Source organism: Hyperolius riggenbachi, chromosome 2 (assembly GCF_040937935.1).
Source record: "Hyperolius riggenbachi isolate aHypRig1 chromosome 2, aHypRig1.pri, whole genome shotgun sequence".
In the NCBI taxonomy this organism is placed as follows: domain Eukaryota; kingdom Metazoa; phylum Chordata; class Amphibia; order Anura; family Hyperoliidae; genus Hyperolius; species Hyperolius riggenbachi.
In genome coordinates this window covers 42377216-42400431 of record NC_090647.1, presented here as the reverse complement: position 1 = coordinate 42400431, position 23216 = coordinate 42377216, and the positions used below count along the sequence as shown (strand labels likewise).

The 23216-nt window shown below is 47.2% G+C and overlaps 1 protein-coding gene across 17 annotated transcripts in view; it reads right to left on the bottom strand.

Moving 5' to 3' along the window:
- The window catches only part of DLG2 (discs large MAGUK scaffold protein 2), a 1711631-nt gene that overhangs the window by 252827 nt on the left and 1435588 nt on the right, over positions 1–23216 (bottom strand). Inside the window, exon 1 of one of the 17 annotated variants that reach the window (XM_068266701.1) lies at positions 14887–15133. The exons of the other annotated variants lie outside the window; for them this stretch is intronic. The gene's annotated coding sequence lies outside the window, so the exon portion shown is untranslated. Of the gene's footprint in view, positions 1–14886; positions 15134–23216 lie in introns of those variants that run through there. 17 annotated transcript variants of the gene reach the window in all.

Genomic DNA, 23216 nt, shown 5'->3' with positions numbered 1-23216 from the left:
ATTAATATAAAATCCTCAACTGAATATTTTACAAAAAAATATATAGACAAATTATATTATTTATCAGCCTCCATTAACCACCCTGGCGTTCTATTAAGATCGCCAGGACGGCTGCGGGAGGGTTTTTTTTTAAGCTGAGCTCGTCCATACCGCTAAGGAGGTTAAAGGGACCCTAAACTGAGAAAGATATGGATTATTCCTTTTAAAATAATACCAGTTGCCTGACTCTCCTGCTGATCCTGTGTCTCTAATACTTTTAGCCACTAGTGTTGTCCGGATCATGAACGATTCGGATCTTTGATCCGAATCTCTTTTGTGAGTCGAATCATCCGAATCATTAAAATAAGTGATTTGGATCACAAAGGGGGTGGGGCCAGGAGCAGCACACCCCCCTCAGCGGGCAGGGGGGTCCTGGAAGCAAGTAGAACAGAGATGGATCGCTCAGTAGGAGGGGAGCCAGCCTTGCAGGGGACAGGTAGATGAGAGAGAGGGGACATGGGTGCCACTGCCAGATATGTGTAGAGCACACATACTGGCTGCAATGTGCTGCTCATTTTAGGCTGTCTGTTCCGTAGTGCTGCATAGTGAACAAATGGGAAACTTTTGGCTCAGAAGCACAGCTCAGTAACTTTGTAGACAGCGTGCTGGGTTAGAAGGGCAGGCACTGTGATTTCTGTGCAATATGATCCTCCTGCACTGCTCTAAACAGCTGCACTTCACTTCTTGGAATGCTTTCTTTCACTGTGCGACGTTTGCATTCAAAGTATACAGATGAACATATAAGGTGAAATATATGTAAAGCATAATGATTGCAGCATGTGGGTGTTGTGTGCAAACAAACATTTCTGCTCTCTGCTCGTCCCTCCTCCCTTCTCTGTCCACTCCCTGCCCTCTGTCCACCATCTCCCCTTCTCTGTATGTCCACCCCCCTCCCCTTCTCTGTCCACTGCAGGGAAAGTCCTGTTCTGCTATTCATTTCACCCCCGAATGCTTCCATAGTAAAATGATCCGAGATTCGGATCAAAGATCCGGATCTTTTCAATGATCCGATTCGAATCATCCGGATCATTGAAAAGATCCGAACTTCCTATCTCTATTAGCCACAGCCCCTGAACAAGCATGCAGATCAGGTGCTCTGACTGAAGTCTGACTGGATTAGCTACATGCTGGTTTCAGGTGAGTGATTCAGCCACTACTACAACTAATCATCAGTAGGACTGCCAAGCAGCTGGTATTGTTTAAAAGGAAACATCCATATCCCTCTCAGTTTAGGTTCCCTTTAAAGTGAACCTTAAGCCTAAAAAATAAGTAAGTTTTAGTACTCACCTGGGGCTTCTACCAGCCCCCTACAGCTGTCCCGAGCCCTCGCAGTGACGATCGGATCCTCCTGTCCCCCACCGCCACCTACTTGTGTTTTCGGCCGACAGGCTTACTGCGCCTGCACAGGCCTGGCCACGCGTCTCCTAAAAGGCTACGCTTGGCCGGGCCTGTCGGCGAAGTGAAAGTAGCTGGCGGCGGGGACATGAGGATCCAATCATGACTGCGTGGGCACGGGACAGCTGTAGGGGGCTGGTAGAAGCCCCAGGTGAGTACAACTTTTTTTTTCCTCCTAGGCTCAAGTGTCTCTTTAAGAGGCCACTTAGAAAGAAGAACAGGAGGATCTGAGTTGAGAGGCGATCAAGGACCGCAGTGGAAGAATGACGTATTTATGTTTCCTAAAATAAAAATCCATGTATCCCCCTTTGATGCTGTCGTGTCAGCATACAGGATTCAGTCTGATGAAGGCTCAAAAGCCAAAAGCTTACATTTATTTATCTCTAAGCTGGCCAATAAATGGCATCATCCTGATTCAAAACTTGTTGCTTTTACTGATGGCTAACACAGTACAACACTACTGCTACAACTGGAAGAATGGATGACTGGAGAGCTTCAGTTGGGAAACAAGCTTGTCCCTCCAGAACAGGTCTAGCACTAAGCTATGCCTAAACCTAAACAATGGCGCCAGATGTACTGAATGCTGCCAAATCGTATTAACTACTTATGGACCGCCGTAGTTAAAATCTACGCCTTGTTTCGATGGCTATCTGGCTGCCAGGGTGTAGATTTCAACTCACTGCCTCTGCAGTTTTCGTTGCACCCGCTGATCTCGCCGCTGAATCCCCGCCCTCTCCCGTTGCAGCTCACTCGCTCTGCCTGTCTCTATGACATCAGAGCAATGTGAGCCGGTCAGGAACAGATTTCATTGGATCCTGGGCCTGTCTTTCAATGCAAGCAGCTTCCATTGGCTTACATTGATAGACACGGTCAGGAGCCAATGAAAGCGGCTCCTGACTGGCTCACAGGAACTCTGCCGTCATAGATACGGCAGAGTGGGTGGCCCAGGTGTGCGGCTGTTTCTGTACCAGTGGTCTATGGTCCTTAAGGGGGCAGAGACCGCTGGTACTTAAGTGGTTAAACCCATACATGTTACTAACAGGAATGAGAACAAGAGGGTATTCATAGAGCAGGCGATAATGACATTCACAGAGAACAGGCCTGCGCCATGCACTTCTCAATCACTGGTGTTAGTCCTGAATACATGAATACAGAGAGATGTGTATGGATGGGACAATGTCACCTTGCTAAGCACAGACAATCGGTCACACTGCTGTTTGTGTTTTCAGCTCAAACATATAAATCTCATATAACCGCGCCAAAAGACTTTCACCGCTCATTCATATACTCCTGTAAAGTGGACCTGAACTCTTGCACAGGACAGAAGGAAAACCAAGAAATGCACCCTGTATGTATTTAGAGAGTTTAGCCTGTCTAATTCCCCCCTCATCAGTGACTAATTACAACTGTAATTTGAACTATAAGCTGTGTCCCCTAATTTGTAAGCACAGGATGGAAACCATTTGTCTGCTTCCATGAAAGCAGTAAGACACACTGCAGATGAATTGCAGGATTTGTATCAGCTGTAACAAAGAAATGCTTTTCTTTAAAGGTCATTATGCTGTTGCTTAGAAAAAGTTTTGAGCTCAGGTCAGTTTAACTAAAAACCACAAAAGTTCAGCTCGCATTTTAGAGTAAAACAAAAAAACGCAGCCCAACGCTGATTGGTGGCCGTAGAGTGGCTCCCACAGGACCGCCTAACGCCGAATGGCAGCAAATTGTGAGGGAGGAGATTAGCGGGGATCATGCATCCCACTTGAGTGATGGAGCAGAGCTCCGTCAACAGTCTGCCAGCGGTGATCGTCGCTGGCAGACTGAATACAAAAGAAACAGCGCTTTGTCACTTGGCTGTACCCTGTAGTTTTCACTCCCGTTTTCCCAGCACACAAACCTGTCCAGGAAGGTTTTCATAAGACAAGACACAGAACATTTATATTACGCTTTTCTCCTGGCAGACTCAAAGCGCCAGAGCTGCATCCACAAGGGTGTGCACTATAGTCAGTAGCAGTGTTAGTGAGTTTTGCCAAAGGTCTCCTCACTGAATAGGTGTAGGGTTACTGAACAGAAAGAGCAGAGATTCAGACTCTGGCCACCTATGTCAGAGGCAGAGCCCTTAACCATTACACTATCCAGCCACTGCAATAGAAAAGAAAACATCCGCTTCCCAGGGTACCTGCTGGAGTGGTGCAGCATGTTCATAGTATACAAACCTGCTGCCGCTGAAGCATAGCATCAACCAGACCTTAAAGTGTAACTGATGTGCATAAAATAAAAAATCAATTCTTTACTTTTATCTGGTAAAAGAAGTAATAAGGATGCTAACGAGGCAATCCAAAAGGTAAAATCACTCTACTTTTCTTGTTGATAAATGATCATTCCCCAGTTTACCTGACTCTTACTTGGTAGATTGCCGCACAAAAGAAGTTGCAGGGCATGCTGGGATGTCTTTTTTTGCTTCTCTACTTCCCAGACTTAACTAATGCAGCCTGATTGGCTGAAGCCTCTTTCCCTCCTGATTTCCCCTCCCACACCTCTGTTCCTCTCTGATTGGCCAATATTTTGCCATACTGAGACAATGCACTTTCTATAGTGGAGGGCGGGTAAAGCATACACAATCAGGCAGTGGAGAGTAAGGGAGGAAATGACATCAGGATTGGCTTCCATATAGCCACAGTTAAAATGGGAAACACTAAGAAGGATTTTCTCTTTTTTTACTGTAGAAAAATCACTCAAATCAAAATGTGGACAGTGCAATACACGTTATGTAAGTCGAGCAAGTATTTATCTACTTATATAGGTGGGTTTTTTTTGGAAAGTATGCCTGACAGCTCCTCTTTAAAGAGCATTCTGGCTATAATGCAAAAGAGCTTTTCTGAGTTATTCGACCAAACTTGGTTGAACACAGTCCTGTTTCTGAAGCACTTAAACAGCTAAGAAACAGCGAGAGGCAGCTTGGGATAAGGTTTTACTGCAGGTAGGTCGAAGGGTGATTATGTCTGCTTTTGTTTTATAGCTTAAAATACAGAGTGTGGTTTGTAAACTGCAAATATGACAGAATGATGCAATGTAAGAAAAAAAAAAAAACACTAAATGCCAATAGTATAACAAAAACTTTGTTGGTATAAAAAAAAAAAAAAAAAAAAAAAAAAAAAAAAAAACACGTACAGAAGTAAATAATAAACAAAAGTGAGGTAATAAACTTAGACAGTCCTAACAGAGGAGCAAGGAGGGATTTGGCTAAAAATGGGGAATGTACCTCCAAAGACAGGACAGTGGGACACAGCAGTATCCATCGTGTTATATGGCAGCACAGATGAAATCGAACGCACAGATGAAATTACCCGGCTTACAGCGAGAACAAAACAAACACACGAGACTCACACTAAAGAAGAATAAAGCCAGATAGAAGTACTCCTAAAGCCACGTGATAAAATCCTGTTTGCTTTCCGCCTCTTACCTATCCCCCCACGATTCAGCAGAATCCTCACCCTCCCACTCCGGATAAATAGAGAAACCAGCAGACATCAAACAATTAAATGGCGTTTCTCGCCAGAGGGAGCGAGCAGTGGTCCTGAATAAAACAGTCACTTTAAGCCTTTCAAATGAATCCTAGGAAAAGATTACCGGGCAGAAAACAGCAGCAGGTGACGTGGTGACACTGCGCAGATACTGGATAATAGCCGTAACCCATTTCCTACACCGTCCATGCCTTCTCCAGGGCTCTGCACACTTGTCAATCAAGTCACAGCACTGCTGGGATGAGAACACACAACTCACTGTTATTTCCAACCCATCTCAGATCCTATTTGCTGCTGCCAGGAGAAGCATGGCATTAGCTGGGGTCCAGTCTATGGGAAGGAGCTGTTGTGTAGATCATCATTACATCGACTATGCAGCCCTGAAGCGCACACACACAGAACCTCGCAAGCAGACTTTCGCGCCGATTAACTGCGTTACTCGCTTAGCTACAATAAGTCATTTTCTGCTCAGTTCCGACAGCCATCAGATCCAATCAATAGTTGGAGAGGGAAGACAGCACAGGGTATGAAAACCAAGAAAGAGGAAAGGAAGAAAACGGAGGGGTGGGGGAGCCTGCGGGACAGAGAGAGCTCAAGAAATGGGAGATATGTGAGAGGGAACTGAGGGAGAGAGAGGTGAGAGAGAGGGCAAGAGAGGGAGCGGTGTGTGTGGAGACAGGAGTGAGATAGAGGAATAGAGAAAGCAGGGGGGGGGGGGGGGGGGGATGTATAGAAAGGACGCCTGAGGGACACACAGAGAGGGAAAGGTAGGAGAAGAAGAGAGACAGAGGTGAGATAGAGTGCAAGAGAGAATGGAGGTACAGACGAGGAGAGGGATAAAAAGAGAAGGAGACAGGGGAGTGCAGAGAAAAGGGGGTGGGGGAGAGGGGTGGGTAAGAGGAATAGGGATAAACCGAGGAGAAAACAGCGCAGGAGAGGGAGGGAGTCAAAGTACGAGATTGAGAGAAGAACAGGGAGAGAAAGAGGGAGCCACAGGGAGAGAGTGTGAGGAAAGAACAGGGAGAGAAAGAGGGTGTGACAGGAAGAGGGATGGAGCAACAGGCAGAGAGTGAGAAACATGGAGGAGAGGGTGAGGGAGCCACAGGGAGAGATAGAGAAACTGAGAGGAGAAGGGAGAGAGCGAGCGAGAGCGACAGGGGGAGAGAGCGAGCGAGAGCGACAGGGGGAGAGCGAGCGAGAGAGAGCGACGGGGGAGAGAGCGAGCGAGAGCGACAGGGGGAGAGAGCGAGCGAGAGCGACAGGGGGAGAGAGCGAGCGAGAGCGACAGGGGGAGAGAGCGAGCGAGAGCGACAGGGGGAGAGAGCGAGCGAGAGCGACAGGGGGAGAGAGCGAGCGAGAGCGACAGGGGGAGAGAGCGAGCGAGAGCGACAGGGGGAGAGAGCGAGCGAGAGAGCGAGCGAGCGCGACAGGGGAGAGAGAGCGAGCGAGAGAGCGAGCGAGAGCGACAGGGGGAGAGAGAGCGAGCGAGAGAGCGAGCGAGAGCGACAGGGGGAGAGAGCGAGCGAGAGCGACAGGGGGAGAGAGCGAGCGAGAGCGACAGGGGGAGAGAGCGAGCGAGAGCGACAGGGGGAGAGAGCGAGCGAGAGCGACAGGGGGAGAGAGCGAGCGAGAGCGACAGGGGGAGAGAGCGAGCGAGAGCGACAGGGGGAGAGAGCGAGCGAGAGCGACAGGGGGAGAGAGCGAGCGAGAGCGACAGGGGGAGAGAGCGAGCGAGAGCGACAGGGGGAGAGAGCGAGCGAGAGCGACAGGGGGAGAGAGCGAGCGAGAGCGACAGGGGGAGAGAGCGAGCGAGAGCGACAGGGGGAGAGAGCGAGCGAGAGCGACAGGGGGAGAGAGCGAGCGAGAGCGACAGGGGGAGAGAGCGAGCGAGAGCGACAGGGGGAGAGAGCGAGCGAGAGCGACAGGGGGAGAGAGCGAGCGAGAGCGACAGGGGGAGAGAGCGAGCGAGAGCGGCAGGGGGAGAGAGCGAGCGAGAGCGGCAGGGGGAGAGAGCGAGCGAGAGCGGCAGGGGGAGAGAGCGAGCGAGAGCGGCAGGGGGAGAGAGCGAGCGAGAGCGGCAGGGGGAGAGAGCGAGCGAGAGCGGCAGGGGGAGAGAGCGAGCGAGAGCGGCAGGGGGAGAGAGCGAGCGAGAGCGGCAGGGGGAGAGAGCGAGCGAGAGCGACAGGGGGAGAGAGCGAGCGAGAGCGACAGGGGGAGAGAGCGAGCGAGAGCGACAGGGGGAGAGAGCGAGCGAGAGCGACAGGGGGAGAGAGCGAGCGAGAGCGACAGGGGGAGAGAGCGAGCGAGAGCGACAGGGGGAGAGAGCGAGCGAGAGCGACAGGGGGAGAGAGCGAGCGAGAGCGACAGGGGGAGAGAGCGAGCGAGAGCGACAGGGGGAGAGAGCGAGCGAGAGCGACAGGGGGAGAGAGCGAGCGAGAGCGACAGGGGGAGAGAGCGAGCGAGAGCGACAGGGGGAGAGAGCGAGCGAGAGCGACAGGGGGAGAGAGCGAGCGAGAGCGACAGGGGGAGAGAGCGAGCGAGAGCGACAGGGGGAGAGAGCGAGCGAGAGCGACAGGGGGAGAGAGCGAGCGAGAGCGACAGGGGGAGAGAGCGAGCGAGAGCGACAGGGGGAGAGAGCGAGCGAGAGCGACAGGGGGAGAGAGCGAGCGAGAGCGACAGGGGGAGAGAGCGAGCGAGAGCAACAGGGGGAGAGAGCGAGCGAGAGCAACGGGGAGAGAGAGGGAAGAAGGGAGGGTTTGAGTATTAAAGAAGCAAGAAAGAGAAGCATGTACAGCAGGGGTCTCAAACTCAATTTACCTGGGGGCCGTAGGAGGCAAAGTCAGGATGAGGCTGGGCCGCATAAGGGATTTCACAATCGCGGTGCATCGCCGCCTCTACCCGCCCCTCTCACTCTTCCTTCACAGAGAGGGGCGGGGAGAGGCGGAGATCCGTGCGGCGATTGACGTCAGGAGGGGCAGAGCTGAAGCTGAACACTCTGCCCCTTCCAGGAAATGGCGGCGGATTGCCCCCGGGCGATTTGGGGGCTCTGCAGCCCTCGTGTAGCGGCGGGGATGCGGCGGATTACTTGGGAGCACTGAAGCGAACTAAAAGGAAGCTTTTGCCGGTGAGGGCCACAAAATATTGTATCGAGGGCCGCAAATGGCCCGCGGGCCGCGAGTTTGAGACCCCTGATGTACAGCAATAAAAACAGACCACACACCATGCAATTTCCCATCAGATAGATGGGTCGATAGATCATTTCTGATAGATTTTCGTATTTTTCTGATCGACTTTCTGATCTCAATTTGCATAGAAGTTCATAAACAATCAGAAATCAGATCGGACCTGTTGGAAATGATCTATTCAACCCATCTATCTGACGTGAAATGGCATGGTGTATCCGGCTTTAGAAAAGTAGTATAAAGGAGTTCCAAAGGCAAATTGTAAGGCCTCTACTTGACAAACACATGCTTCTATTTTTGCAGTCACTCGTTCTATAAAAAGGTTCATAAAATTCAAACTATACAGAATACAAGCGAGAGTAGTGACACAAAGCAGACAAGAGCAGCCGATCAGATGCTATCCTAAATCAGATTAGTGTGTTCGGGAACAGAGAGCGGTAAACATCAGCTGATTGCTGGCGGCTTTTGTCCTGCGCACATCGGTCTTCCATTATTCACCGTCTACAATTAGCGAAGCATAATCAGGCTTATTTAATAAAACCTGAGCCAATCAGCGGTGTAGACAATGTTCTGAAATAGAAATATATTGTGCCAAGAAACTTCAGACTGAAATCTTCCATACAACAAAGCCTGAAATGCAATTCACTCTACATCATGCAGCCAACAAATGTATGTGTGGAGTACAGTACTAATAAGCCAAAAAGACATCAGGCCCCCCTAACTGGCTCCCCAGGTGAGTGCCTCCCATGCCAACCCTACAGGTGGCACAGTGGTGTAGTGGTTAGCACTCTTGCCTTGCAGCGCTGGGTTCCGGGTTCGAATCCCAGCCAGGGCACTATCTGCATAGAGTTTGTATGTTCTTCCCGTGTCTGTGTGGGTTTCCTCCGGACACTTCACTTTTTTCCTACATCCCAAAAACATACAGATAAGTTAATTGGCTTCCCCCCAAACTGTCCCTAGACTACGATACATACATAGACATATGACTATGGTAGGGATTCGATTGTGAGGGACAGTTTAAAGTCAAGATTATATACTTTGTATAGCACTGCGGAAGAGGTCGGTGCTAAATAAATACATAATAATACCACTCAGCCGAGCCCTACACACCATTATAACTTCTAAGAAAAAACTCCTGTTTGAAAAAGAAAGTAGTCAAAAGATGTATTCAGCACGTTCCGCTCTGCCATCCCTTTGCCGTTTCTCTAGGTGAGTGCAGAAGCGAAAGGGGATTCCAACTGTGGCAACCTCCAAATATTAGCTGCACTCCATCAGGTTTGTGGCCCTCAAGCGACCTCAGGAAGCCCCCACTACCTAGTTTGCTGTCCGCCTAGATTTATGTCCCATTGTAGATACAATACATCAAAAGAAAGGGTTTACCGCTGCACTACAAGCTGCCAGAGACAGTGCTGGACCCTTGGTTGCTTGATCCAATCAATATACAAAGTAGTAAGGAAGGTCCGCAACAATGTCTCTTCTTAATTCTCAATGTTTATTTAGGACATATCCTCATATCAGTAAGAAAAAGCACAGCTGACATGTTTCGGGCCAGATATGCCCTTAATCATAGCTCATGATTAAGGGCATATCTGGTCCGAAACATGTCAGCTGTGCTTTTTCTTACTGATATGAGGATATGTCCTAAATAAACAGTGAGCATTAAGAAGAGACATTGGCCTCAATTCACTAAGATCATGCTGGAGATAATAAGGCAAGAGAAAACTTACCTCCACACAGTGAGAGAGTTATCTTATCTCTTCATTCCTTAAGTTACCTCCTCTGTAGTTAATTTACCCCCTCTGTAGTTAATTTACCTCCTCTGTAGTTATTTTCACATGCAGTTAATTAACAGCCTGTCTTTAACTCTGGAGTTATTTTAAGGATTGGAGAGTTAACTTAAAGACAGAAGAGTTAACTTTAGGTTTGTCTGAGGTAAAATGTTTCCTGAATACTACATGCCTTATCACCATGGTAACAACTCTAGAAGAGTTATTAAAGACAGGAGATAATCTTAGTGAATTGAGGCCATTGTTGCGGACCTTCCATTGTAGATACACTTATTGTTAGTGTTCGAATTCAGCGCAGCCGATTCAGAACACCGCAAATACTCCTGACTGCTGCTGTTCAGCACCAAACCATCGGACAGGGTCAGGAGTTCCCTGCCTTGCTGTCATATGACTCTGGTGCTTCCTTTCACTGTCTGGGGAGTCATAATGCGTTTGTGAGCCTGTCTGCTTGTTTGGAGCTGAACGGGGCAGTCGGGAGTATTCTGGCTTTCTGAATCAGCTACACCGAATTCCAATATCAACACTGCTTATTGTTTACGTAAGAGGAGATCCCAAACTGCTGAGCAGCTGAAATTATACATCAGGCAAGCATGGGACAACATTTCACTTTCAAAATTACAGCAACTGGTTTCTTCCATTCCCAAACAGAGTGTTGGAAAAATGAAGCATTCAGCCATAAACTTGCACCTATCCCAACTTTTTAAAAACGTTTTCCTGGCATCAAAAAACATTTTTCAAAAAAAACAACCCCGTCAGTCTTATTCCCGAGAATAAGCTATTTTTGCAACAATAAGTGTTACAACATGGTGCTGTCCAGTAGGACACGCCTCAGGCTGCTACAAGTTCAGAAGGTCCAGGGCACAGGAAGTCATCAGAGGACCCTGCTTTACAAAAGAAGGACTTCCTAGTTCCTGCCTGTGTGCAGCACTTTGGTGTCTTGACACTTTTTTCTGCAGGCAGGGTGCATCAAGAAAATGTCCACCAGGCATTTTCCCGTTTAATTCCTCCTGATTAATCTGCCCTGGAGAAGCATGTGATGTTGCCTCCAAGACCATTCCCTCGTTTTGCTCTTCTCATCTGGAAGCTTATGGGCTGGCAGATAAATGAGGGAGCATGTCTGCAAACTGGTGCATGTGTGACATTAATCTCCTGTTCGGTAGTTCTGCATCACTTCTGCTTCTGTTGGGTACAGTCTAATCACTACAGTAATGTCACCCAGAACACAGACATATTACAGCACCAAGAAACTGGGCACTGGGCATCAGGAGTCAAAATTTCCAGATACTTGCTTGTTCACTTCACAAACATTACCTATTCCTCCAACATAGCCTATTCCTAACCTCACCCATGTCTTGTGATTAACTGTAACTTCCCCTCACTGCTGTGCTTAAAGGACAACTGAAGTGAGGTGAATATGGAGGTTGCCATATTTATTTCACTTTAAACAATACTAATTCCCTAGCAGCCCTGCCAAGCTATTTGTCTGCAGTAGTGTCTGAATCACACCAGAAACAAGCAAGCAGCTAATCCTGTCACATCTGACAATAATGTCAGAAACACCAACTCTGCTGCATGCTTGTTCAGGGGCTATGGCTGTATTAAGAGGCTGAGGATCAGCAAGATAGCCAGGCAACTGGTATTGCTGAAAAGGAAATAAATATGGCAACCTCCATATCCCTCTCACTTCAGTTGTCCTTTAACTCTAACATCACCCTGTCTCTAACTGTAACCATACCCCTGGATTCTGTCTAAACCTAAAATCACCCTTGGGGTGTACCTAACTAACCATCCCCCTCTGCTTTGTCTAACCCTAACATGGCCCCTGCCCTACGTTAACTGTAATCACCCCCTATGGTTTATTAGACCACATCATCACTCCAGTCCCTGTCATTCCCTCTACCCATCCCTGCACTGCTGTACCTGGCACTAACATCATCCCTGCTAGGTGCCTCATTTTTACCACCCCCTCTGCTGTGCCGACTGCCATCCTTACCCACTGCCATGTGCCTAACCCTAACATCACTTCTGCACTCTATCAAATAACTCCCCCTTTTTCTGCCTAAACCTAACATCACCCTATCCTTTGCCTAACCATAACCACTCCCCCCTGCTCTGACTAACTCAGTCCTGCCCAGAGAGCTAGTATGGTTGAGATAGGCTGGCATGAAAGTCCATAGGGAATAGTTCACCAATTACAGCAACACCTAGAAATTGAAGCAATCTTATTGGCTGAAAAGTGAGGGCGTGTTATTTTTACAACCTATCTGAAACCTAGCAGTTCGAGAGGGTGCTGTCCACCCAATCACGTTAGTGGAATTTTCCTATGGACTTTATCTGGCGCTCACCTCAACCATACTAGCACCCTGCCCTGTGCACAACTATAACCATCTACCCTCTGCTCTGCCTAACCTTACTACTCCCTTCCTGCTACTCGCCCATAAACCCATCCATTCACCCAACCCCGACCTTCTCAACTCCATGTCCAACAACAACAACTGGTATCAGGGCTGCTAATGTACGCATGGGGCTTCTAATTAAATATATGCTCATAATATCAGACATGAATACTTGCTCCGAGCCAGTGGCTAAACAACAAAAACGTAAACTTTATTTTTTCTCCTTTAAAGTGTACCTGAACTCCGAACTTCCTCTCTGATAGAGATAGATAGATAGATGCAAAACAGAATAATAACCTCTTAAGAAAAACCATTTCTGTTACAGCTGATACACATCCTGCAATAAATCTGCAGTGTGTCTACTTCCTGCTTTCACGGGACAGACATAGGGTTAACATCCTGTGTTTACATATTCACTGCACTGCGAAGGCAGCCAGCTGGCACAGTTGAGAGATCAAATTACAGCGAAGATTAGTCACAGATGAAGGGGGATTAGCAAGGCTGAACTCTCTAAATACATACAGGGTGCATTTCTTTATGTTTTCGTCTGTCCTGTGCAAGAGTTCAGGTCCACTTTAAAAGTTATGAGTTACAGATATCTAAAGATTCACCCTACACCTCCATCCAGTAGTCTGGAGACCAGCCGAGACACAGATTATTTGCGCTAGAGCTTTGAGGATTAGAATACGATGTTTAATACAAAAGGATGCCTGGGGGAATACGTGTCGGTTTTAACACAACAGGAGTAGCAAAAACATTCATTTATCCTCTCGCACCATCATACATGCAGTTTTCCATAGCAAAAATGCAAGTTTTCAGCAAAGTTCAAAAGCAAACAACTAATAGAACAACGAGGATACCTTCAGTAGGGGGTACTTGGATGCATACATGTAAAAAGGGTGGCGCGTACATGCAAAAAAAAAGGCGCTAGTCTAGTTTAGGGGACACTGCAGGAAACCTCATGGGGACATTCAGCTCACGTGATTGGGTGGACAGCACCCTCTCAAACTGCTAGGATTCCAATAGGTTGTCGTAAACTACGCCCACACTATTCAGCCAATCACAATGCTTTGTGCTGTAAGAGGGTGCTGTGATAGGAGAACTGTTCCTATGAGATTTCCTGTTGGTCACCTAGAGCAAACTAGTGCCAAAAAAGGTGCCCAGAATAGCCACTAGTAGAATATCTGTAATTTTATTATTTTGCAGTACTACTTTTGATCGTAAAATATAGATATTTTACTACAACTAAACCTAACCCTATCCTCACACAGAACCTTGTGTCTACCAACCCTAACCAACACACCCTCTGATGACTAGCCCTAACCAACTTCACCCAGTGATGCCTACCCACCATACCTGTAGTAATATTGACTATGGTGATAAATTTGCAAACTGCGGCTACAAACAGCAGGCGCAAGCCTCCAGTGCCCAAATTTCCCACTATAGCCGATTTAACCATTTACTAACTTCCTACTTCCACTTGGACAACTCATTGATTAATAAAAGGTGCAGGTGCTGGTCTAGTTTAGGGGACCCAGCAGGAAATTTTATAGGGAACCGTTCTCCAATCACAGCGCAAAGCACTGTCATTGGCCGAATAGTGTGGGTGTAGTGTGCTTCAACCTATCTAAAAGCTAGAAGCTCCAGAGCAAGGACATTGTCCACCCAATTACGTTAGTGGAATTTCTCTACCAGGTTTCTTGCTGGGTCCCCTAAACTAGACTAGCGCCAAGCGGTTCATGCTATGATAATATTGAGAAACAGATCTAGCACATCCAGAGCTCTACTTTAGAACCAGTCCAGAACCACCACCACTAGCAGAACAACCACCACCACCACTAGCAGAACCACTACCACTACTAGCAGAAGCAAAAGCACTACCAATACTAGCAGAACCACCACCACTAGCAGAACCATCACTACCACCACTAGCAGAACCACCACCAATAGCAGAACCACTACCACTACTAGCAGAAGCAAAAGCACTACCAATACTAGCAGAACCACCACCACTAGCAGAACCACCACTACCACCACTAGCAGAACCACCAGTAACAGAACCACCACCACTACCAACACTAGCAGAACTACCACCACTAGTAGCAAAACCACCACCACCACTAACAGAGCCACTACCACCACTAGCAGAACCAAAACCACCACCACTACCAACAGTAGCAGAACCACCACCAGCAGAACCACCACCAGCAGAACCACCACCACTAGCAGAACCACCACCACTAGCAGAACCACCACCCACCACTAACAGAACCACCACCCACCACTAACAGAGCTACTACCACCACTAGCAGAACCACCACCACCTTACCCTAACTCAAACTACAAAGCAAACCCTCTAAACTCCCTGTAGCTGAATGAAGCAGATGCAGAAGTGATGGCTGTTCCAGTGAGGAGAGCAGCAGTTTAGTGGGAGCTGATGATCTCCTATGTTCCAGATGCTGGGCTGCACATACAGTAATCATTACATTTGCCCTCCACATGTCTGCGGGAACGCATTGTGCAGAGCAGAGAGGACAATGCTAGAGCAGCCAGCAGCAGCAGCACTCACCGGGGGCAGCGTGGCTCCCTCTCCCTGCTATGTGGCACCATACACGGCTAGGCAGGCAGCAGGCTCCGCTCCCATCCGCCCCGATCACTGATCCGAGAGGCAGCGTGCATCACCCGATCCGGGGGGCTCCGGGGAGCAGAGCGGCGGTGCGAGGCTTCCCTTCCTCCAGGTATATACTGTATATCATAGAGATAGACGCTGCTGCGCTCCTCCTGTACCGCCCAGCGCAGCACACACTGCTACTACTGACACTACTCCTCACTGCCAGACACAGACTCCGCCCACCTCCACACACTGGCCAGTCACTGACAGACGCACCTCGCCCACCTCCACACACTGACCATTCACTGACTGCCGCACCCCGCCCACCTCCACACACTGACTGCAGCACTCCCCCTGCCGGATGGATGGATGGATAACCTACACCTTCTACTTCTCTATACTTCGTCTACACTCTACAGTATCTCTCCGCAATATGAATATAACTTCCCATCCATCCATCCATCCAGATCAAGATTCTTCTTTGTACTAATGCTGCGTACACACTGGCGACTATGGTCGTTTGAAACAGCTAATTAACAATCAATCCGCCGACAATCGGGGAAAAAACTTTACCCAACGATCATTAACATGAACAACAAAAGAACGACATCAGGAAGATGGAAATATCCGACCTGACGGATCGTATCTACCGACAATCGTTACAAAACTAGAGTGTGAACAGACATTGGCCGAGAACGATCGTTACAATGCGCCTGCGTGGAATTCTGCCCAGCTTCAGTACTTCCTTTGTAGCGCGGAGGTAAAGATTGTTACATTGCTCATTTCAATTAAACTTTGTTTTCAAGTTAACAATCATATATTTGTATCTATTGTAACTCCATGTTAGTGTGTTTTATTTAATTTTATAGAAATATGTACGCAACATTTCCTTATGATCGTTCTTTTCTGCGAGAACGATCATTAAAATGTGTATGATGATCGCTGCATCCCATTGTTGCATTCCTATTGTTGCCGTATCGTTCGTCTTTCAATTATCGTTCCTAGCGAACGATCGTTATCGCAAGTGTGTACGTAGCATAACTCTCTCTATCAATGATCTAACCGTTTATCATCAGTTATCTTTGTACCTGTCTTATCCATACCTATCTGTAAGTAGCTAAGGAGCTGTAGGCCGGACCCCCCCCCCTCACCTGGGTCCCCCATGTGCGCTCCCCCTCCAGCTTAAGTTTGTGACGGGGAGGGGGTCAGACCCCCCCCCCCCTCCCTCACCTGGGTCCCCCATCTGCAATGCCCCTCCAGCTTAAGTTCAGCAGAAAACGCGCTATTAGTAAGAGGCAGCGGGCGGGATCTCTCACCTCTTCCGCGTTCCAGCGTTGTCACTTCCTGCAATGCCGCCCGCAGACTAACCAGAAAGCTCATGGTAAACCAGAACTCATTGGATTGTGTGAGGGGCTACAATGGTCCTAAAAGCCCCCTTACTAAAATGTTTTGGAAAACAAAAGTTTGCTTTCTTAAAACAGAAAGAATTTGCGATAATTCAGGTTGGAGTGAGCTTGAGATGTCTCCCAGTGCATCACTGCTGAAATATGCAAATTAACCATTGTTGCCCTTAGAAGCTAAACACACCTCCAGAACCGCTGGAATGCAGTGTTTAGCTTCTAAGGGCAATAATGGTTAATTTACATATATTCAGCAGTGATGCAGCTCACTCCAACCTGAATTATCGCAAATTCTTTCTATTCCAAGAAAGCAAACTTTTGTTTTCCATAGAACTTAAGCTGGAGGAGGAGCGCAGATTGGGGACCCAGGTGGGGTGGGGGAGGTGTCCGACCCCATCTCCCCGCCGCTGTGCCCAATACCCCCTTCCTGCCCGCTACCCCCTCCAGCTCGGCAGCAAGTGTAGGACCGCCCCTGTGGGCAGGGTGCTACTTCTTCTTCTTGCTTGGCCCGGACCCTTCTTCTTGCTTGGCCCGGACCCTTCTTCTTGCTTGGACCGGTCCTGGGGGCAGGGCGCTACTTCTTCTCCTTGCTTGAAGGTTGAGGCACTTAGCCTATTATATATATAGATATCTACTAAATAATGATCTGTTGGAATTTGCTTAGTGCTGGCTACACACTGGCAGACTGACCGGGCACGCTGCTGTTACTGCAGGTAAGTCACAGAATATCTCCGGCCGTATCCGCCATCTGCCGCTCTCCTGTCTGGCGCCGTTACACTTAGCAGAGGAGGACAGCTGTTCTTGGCAGTGAAAGAGTTAATCCCAGCAGCTCAAAATCATTTACAAGAGGAAAAAAAAAGCAAAAAACAACGAGTGAGCGATCTTTCCCAACCGGGATCATCTATCAATCTGGTCTCTGCAGCATTGCCTAGGGAGGATATTCCGGTAATCAGAGACCCCTGTGGGATTTCTATGGTTTGCAGAGGAGCTGAACAGACCAGCAGAAACAATAGGATATTAAGTGATTGGCGCATGCAGCACGTGCCCCTGTCACACCAATGCCTGGGATATATACTCATCCATGTGGCTTACAGTATACTGGATCAGTTACACCACACTGGCACAGCTTAAAGGACCACTGTCGCCAAAATCTTAAAATGTCAAATATTTGTAAATATATACAGATAAGAAGTACGTTCCTTTCAAAGTAACATGAGACATAAATTACATTTCTCCTATGTTTCTGTCACTAAGGCCCCATTTACACCTGAAATCAAAACGCAAACGCTGTTTCTTTTCCCCTCCCGTCGCGCCACTGCGTGCTGCGTTTTTGTTAAAAGCGCTTTTCAAAGCACTTTTTCAGCGCAGTTTTGTAATTCACTCACTGACGCAAGTCAGGAAGTGAACTCTTGGACCCGGAAAAAAATAAATACAATGTATTTATTCTTAAAAACGCGAATGCAATTGCTGCACAAAGCGAATTTGTGAGCATTTTGCATTTCTCCTATACCTTCCATTACAGCAAAAACGCCTCAAAAATGGTACAGGCAGCGCTTTGCTGAGCGGATCGGAAACGAACCGCTCAGCTGTGAACTCTCTCATAGGGAATCATTGCACAAGCGTTTTGTGGGCGATTTTAAAAATCGCCTGTGCTTGAAAAAAGGCGGAATATGCCCCTAGTGTGAACGGGCCCTAACAGTAGGTAGTAGAAATCTGACAGAACTGACAGGCTTTGGACTAGCCCATCTCCTCATGGGGAGTTCTCAGGGTTTTCTTTATTGTTAAAGGGAACCAGAGAGGAAGCACCCTTGTGTATTTTACCATATATATCAGTAAGAACATTAGAGAAAACACTTACCCTGCTCTCTGTTTCATCCTCACTGCTAAAAGTGTCTGTTATCAGCTGTGATAAGAGTCCCGGACTGAGCATTCAGTCTGGCTTTGCAGGGAATAATTATAGCTGAGTCATTATAGCAGAGCCACAAGGGGGCAGGCTTGGACTTGAAAAGACACCAGAGAAGACAGACTCAGCTATAATCATTCCGTAGCAAAGCTAGACTGAGTGCTCAGTCGGGGATTCTTATCAGTGGTGATAACAGTCAGATTAAACAGAGAACAATGAAACTAAGAGCAGATTAGGTGTTTACTGTCATGTTCCCACTGATTTATAAGGTAAAATACAAGAGGGTGCTTCATCTCTGGTTCTTTTTAAAAAGCACTTAGTGAATGGCAGTTGCTCTGTCCAATTGGCAAAAAAAAAGTGTACAGTGAGCAGGGAGGCTGGCTAGCATCTTTATATAAATCTTTTTCAGGGAGTGTCTTTATAAAGAATAAAGTCAGGCCTGGATTAACCTCACAGGAGCCTATAGGCACCTTAGTCTTTGCCCTCCATGAGTCTACGAACCCACACCAAACTGCACCGTAATTGTGCATGGCTGGCCCAGCTGTCACTTCTCCCCGACTTCCCTAGCTACAGGTGCCCCTTAGCACCCGTAGCCAGAGGTACCCTCAGTATTATGTAGCCAGAGGTGCCCCTGACTGAAGGGAGATCTCATCAGTGGAATGCAGAGAGCAGGGTGAGTAACTTCATTTAAAGAGAACCCGAGGTGGGAATTACTAATACTATTGGGGCACAGAGGCTGATGGCGCACACTAAGACCAGCCTCTGTTGCCCCATCGTATGCCTCCATGTCCCCCCTGCTCGCCGCTATAGACCCCTCAGTGCTGGCGACACGCAGCGCGTCGCCAGCACAATGTTTACCTAAGCGCTGTCAGTCAGCGCCGCTCCCCCGCCTCCTCCGCATCGCCGCTACCCGCCCGCGGCACTTCCCTCCTATCAGCGGGAGGGAAGGGACACGGGCGGGTGCGCCGATGCGGAGGAGGCGGGGGAGCGGCGCTGACAGACCTCGCCAGCACTGCGGGGTCTATAGCGGCGAGCAGGGGGGACATGGAGGCATACGATGGGGCAACAGAGGCTGGTCTTAGTGTGCGCAACCAGCCTCTGTGCCCCAATAGTATTAGTAATTCCCACCTCGGGTTCTCTTTAAACTCTCATTAGGGCTCTACATGGGGAAGGAAGGAGGCAGTCAGGGACGGGAGTGATCCCCCGTACCATCATCAGGCACCTGTAGGCAAGTGCCTACAGCGCCTTATGGTAAATCTAGCCTTGAATAAAGGCCATGCTGAGAATCCCCCATGAAGAGATGGGCTAGCCCAAAAACTGTCGGCAATGTCAGATTTCTACTACCTACTGTAAGTGACAGCAACATCGGAAAAACACAATTTATGGCTCATTTTACACTGGAAGAAATGTACTTCTTATTTATATGTGTTTCAATGTATTTTACATTTTAAGATTTTTGCGTCCTTTAAAGTCTAAATGGCACAGCCACTTCTGGGTACTGCAAAGCCTTATTAGGTCGAGGCCAATTAGTTTTACACTCTTGCTTGAACAGGAATTTCTTTGAGTTTAAATTGGACCTGACAGGATTGGTGAAATTTTAATGCAGACAAGTCTCCCAATTAGCGGGCAGCGCTAGGTGTCTTCTGCTACCAGGAAGCTCTCCAGTCATGTGAGGCCACCTAGCGCTAGCAGGCCCGCTATTATAAACTTTAAAGAGGAACTCCAGGGAAAATAATGTAATAAAAAAGTGCTTCATTTTTACAATAATTATGTATAAATGATTTAGTCAGTGTTTGCCCATTGTAAAATCTTTCCTCTCCCTGATTTATATTCTGACATTTATCACATGGTGACATTTTTACTGCTGGCAAGTGATGTAGCTGCTGCTTGCTGTTTTGGCAATTGGAAACAGCTGTAAACAGCTATTTCCCACAATGCAGCAAGGTTCACAGACAGGAAACTGCCAAGAGTACGTACTCAGAATTTCTTTGTGGGAGGGGTTTCACCACAATATCAGCCATACAGCGCCCCCTAATGGTCTGTTTGTGAAAAGGAATAGATTTCTCATGTAAAAGGGTGTATCAGCTACTGATTGGGAGAAAGTTCAATTCTTGGTCGGAGTTTCTCTTTAACCACTTCCCAACTGAGGGGTTTTACCCCCTGACCACCAGAGCAATTTTCACCTTTCAGCGCTCCTTCCATTCATTCGTCTATAACTTTATCATTACTTATCGCAATGAAATGAACTTTATCTTGTTTTTTTCGCCACCAATTAGGCTTTCTTTAGGTGGGACATTATGCCAAGAACTATTTTATTCTAAATGTGTTTTAATGGGAAAATAGGAAAAAATGTGGGAAAAAATTTATTATTTTTCAGTTTTCGGCCTTTATAGTTTTTAAATAATGCATGCTACTGTAATTAAAACCCATTAAATGTATATGCCTATTTATCCCGGTTATAAAACCGTTTAAATTATGTCCCTATCACAATGTTTGCCGCCAATATTTTAGTTGGAAATAAAGGTGCATTTTTTTCAGTTTTGCGTCCATCCCTAATTACAAGCCCATAGTTTATAAAGTAACAGTGTTGTACCCTCTTGACATAAATATTTAAAAAGTTCAGTCCCTAAGGTAACTATTTATGTATTTTTTTTTAATTGTAAATTTTTTTTTTTTTTTTAATTACAAAAAAAAAAAATTTGGGGAGTGTGGGAGGTAAGGAGTTAATTTTTTGTGTAAAACAAGTTTATTTGTGTGTAAAAAATGGTTAGGGTGTAGTTTTACTATTTGGCCACAAGATGGCAACATTACCAATTTGTTTCATGCGACCTGCAAGCGTCCTTCCGGACGCTTGCAGGAAGTAGAAAGAGGCTGGGACTTTGTTATTTTTCACAATGATCGCGCTGCTCAGCCGAGCGGCAGCAGATCATTGCGGGGCTTAGACCAACGAACGGGAATGGATTTTCCCGTTCGTTGATCTCTGGGCGAGCGGGCGGCGGCGTGTTAACTAGCGGCGGGCGGCGTGTTTACGAGCGGGAGCGCGGACAGCGGCGGGAGTGCGCAAAGTACGGATTTCTCTGTCCCTGGGGGTGAAAGGATGGAAAAAGGGGCGGAGAAATCCGTACGTGCGGGGGTAAAGTGGTTAAGCTGTGCTCCGCTGCCACAGACGTGCTGTCTCAGACATTCTATCAATGGGTGATGGGAAAAAAGCTCTCAAAAAGGCAGTACGAGTGGCTGCAATCCTGCCCAGAATCACTGATGGCACCCTTGCTTTGCAGTGCTGTGTAAGCACTCTGAATCTGGGCCAGGACTCTATCTGCATGCGGTGTGTATGTTATCCCCGTGCCTGCATGGGTTTCCTCCGGAACTCCGGTTTCCTCACACACCCCATGCAAGTTTTACATTGGGGCCCCCCAAGCACTCTATACATAACAATTGATACAGCGCACCAAAACCAGCCAATGGCAACTACAGTGTCAGAGGTGCAAGAAGGGGATGGGGAACAGCTTGTTAATGATTACTACTATTCAAAGTACCTAGAAAAGTGATTATTATATAAGCACAGGACCAATAAAGAGCTAATACTGAAGTTGAGGCCCCTCTGGCCCAAGGGCCCTGATGCGGTCGCAACCTCTGCACCTCCTTTTGCTACGCCCCTGATGGACATATGACCTCTAAGAGACAGTGACATACTGTGTAAAGCACTGCGGAAGATGCCAGTCTTATATAAATACGCTATAAAAAAAAAAATGAAATCCTGGCTGATAAAGATTACATGAAAAGCTATGCACAATTAGTGTATTTTTTCACCCCAAATAATCCTAAAATTGGGAAGAACAAATATACAGTATACAAGACAAAATACAGTGCCAAGATAGTACATTTTTAGATCGCTATCAAAGTGGACAGTCAGACTATTAGACATGGACCACAGTTGCAAAATGTTGCACAGTGCGAAGTTGTATGCAATAATTCTCAATGGGATGTGCACCTGCTATGTATTTTTTTTGTTTGTGATTTTAGCATGTTTAAAAAAAAAATGAAGCTCCTATGGTATAAGATCACACTTTGCATGTGACTCCATTGTACCCAAATCTGCTGCCTGACGCTGAACGCGGGTGACGTGCGCATTAACTCACACTTTATTGGTAGAAATTTGTCTGCGGGAAATGTCCCTCCCTCAGGCCCGGTTCACACTGGCAATTAAAAACGATTGATGGAATTCTCCGTCCTCCATTTTAAAAATGGCTGTTACTCCATAACAGCTTCCTGGTCAGAACACTGTTAAACTGTAATATCGCCCACATGAGCCATAGGGAAACATGGACATTACCTTGCACATCAGTTGTCCTTTTAGTTGTAACTGACAGCAACTGATATAAAACTGACAGCAACTGAAATATTTGATTTCATTTTCTGAAATCTTTTGGAACTGGAAGGAATCATGAGAAGAAAATGGTGAGCTTCTGAGAGGAATTGATGGTGAGGTAAGTATGCAATATTCATTTGCAGGTACATCATGTGTTTATTTTAAATAATTTTACTCGGTTCAAGTTCCACATCTTCCCTGTCAATCTTCAACCTGCACTTGGAAAATGAGATCTTTCATCTGATTGGCCGCTCCAGGCAGCGCACATTTGTTTTTCTCCCTGCAACTGATCCCCTTTTTAGCCCAGGCAAGGTTAATAGTGAATTTGTCTGAGCAGCGTGATTATGTAGAACAGAGCGCGAAAAAAAAAACAACCCACAGGGATAGAAGGACTATCTTTACCGTAACCTTAGCAACATAAAGGGAAATGCCAGAAATGAAGCCGTGCGGCACTGCAAGGGTTAAACATGTACTCGTGTTAGCAAAACGATCACGCTCTGGACGCTATAAGACTCCGAGGCGGCCATAAAGGGAATAATATGCCCCTCGCTGTGAAATATAGAGACCTAACAGGAAAAGACGAGGTGTTTCGGCGGCCACGGAGAATATTGCCTGA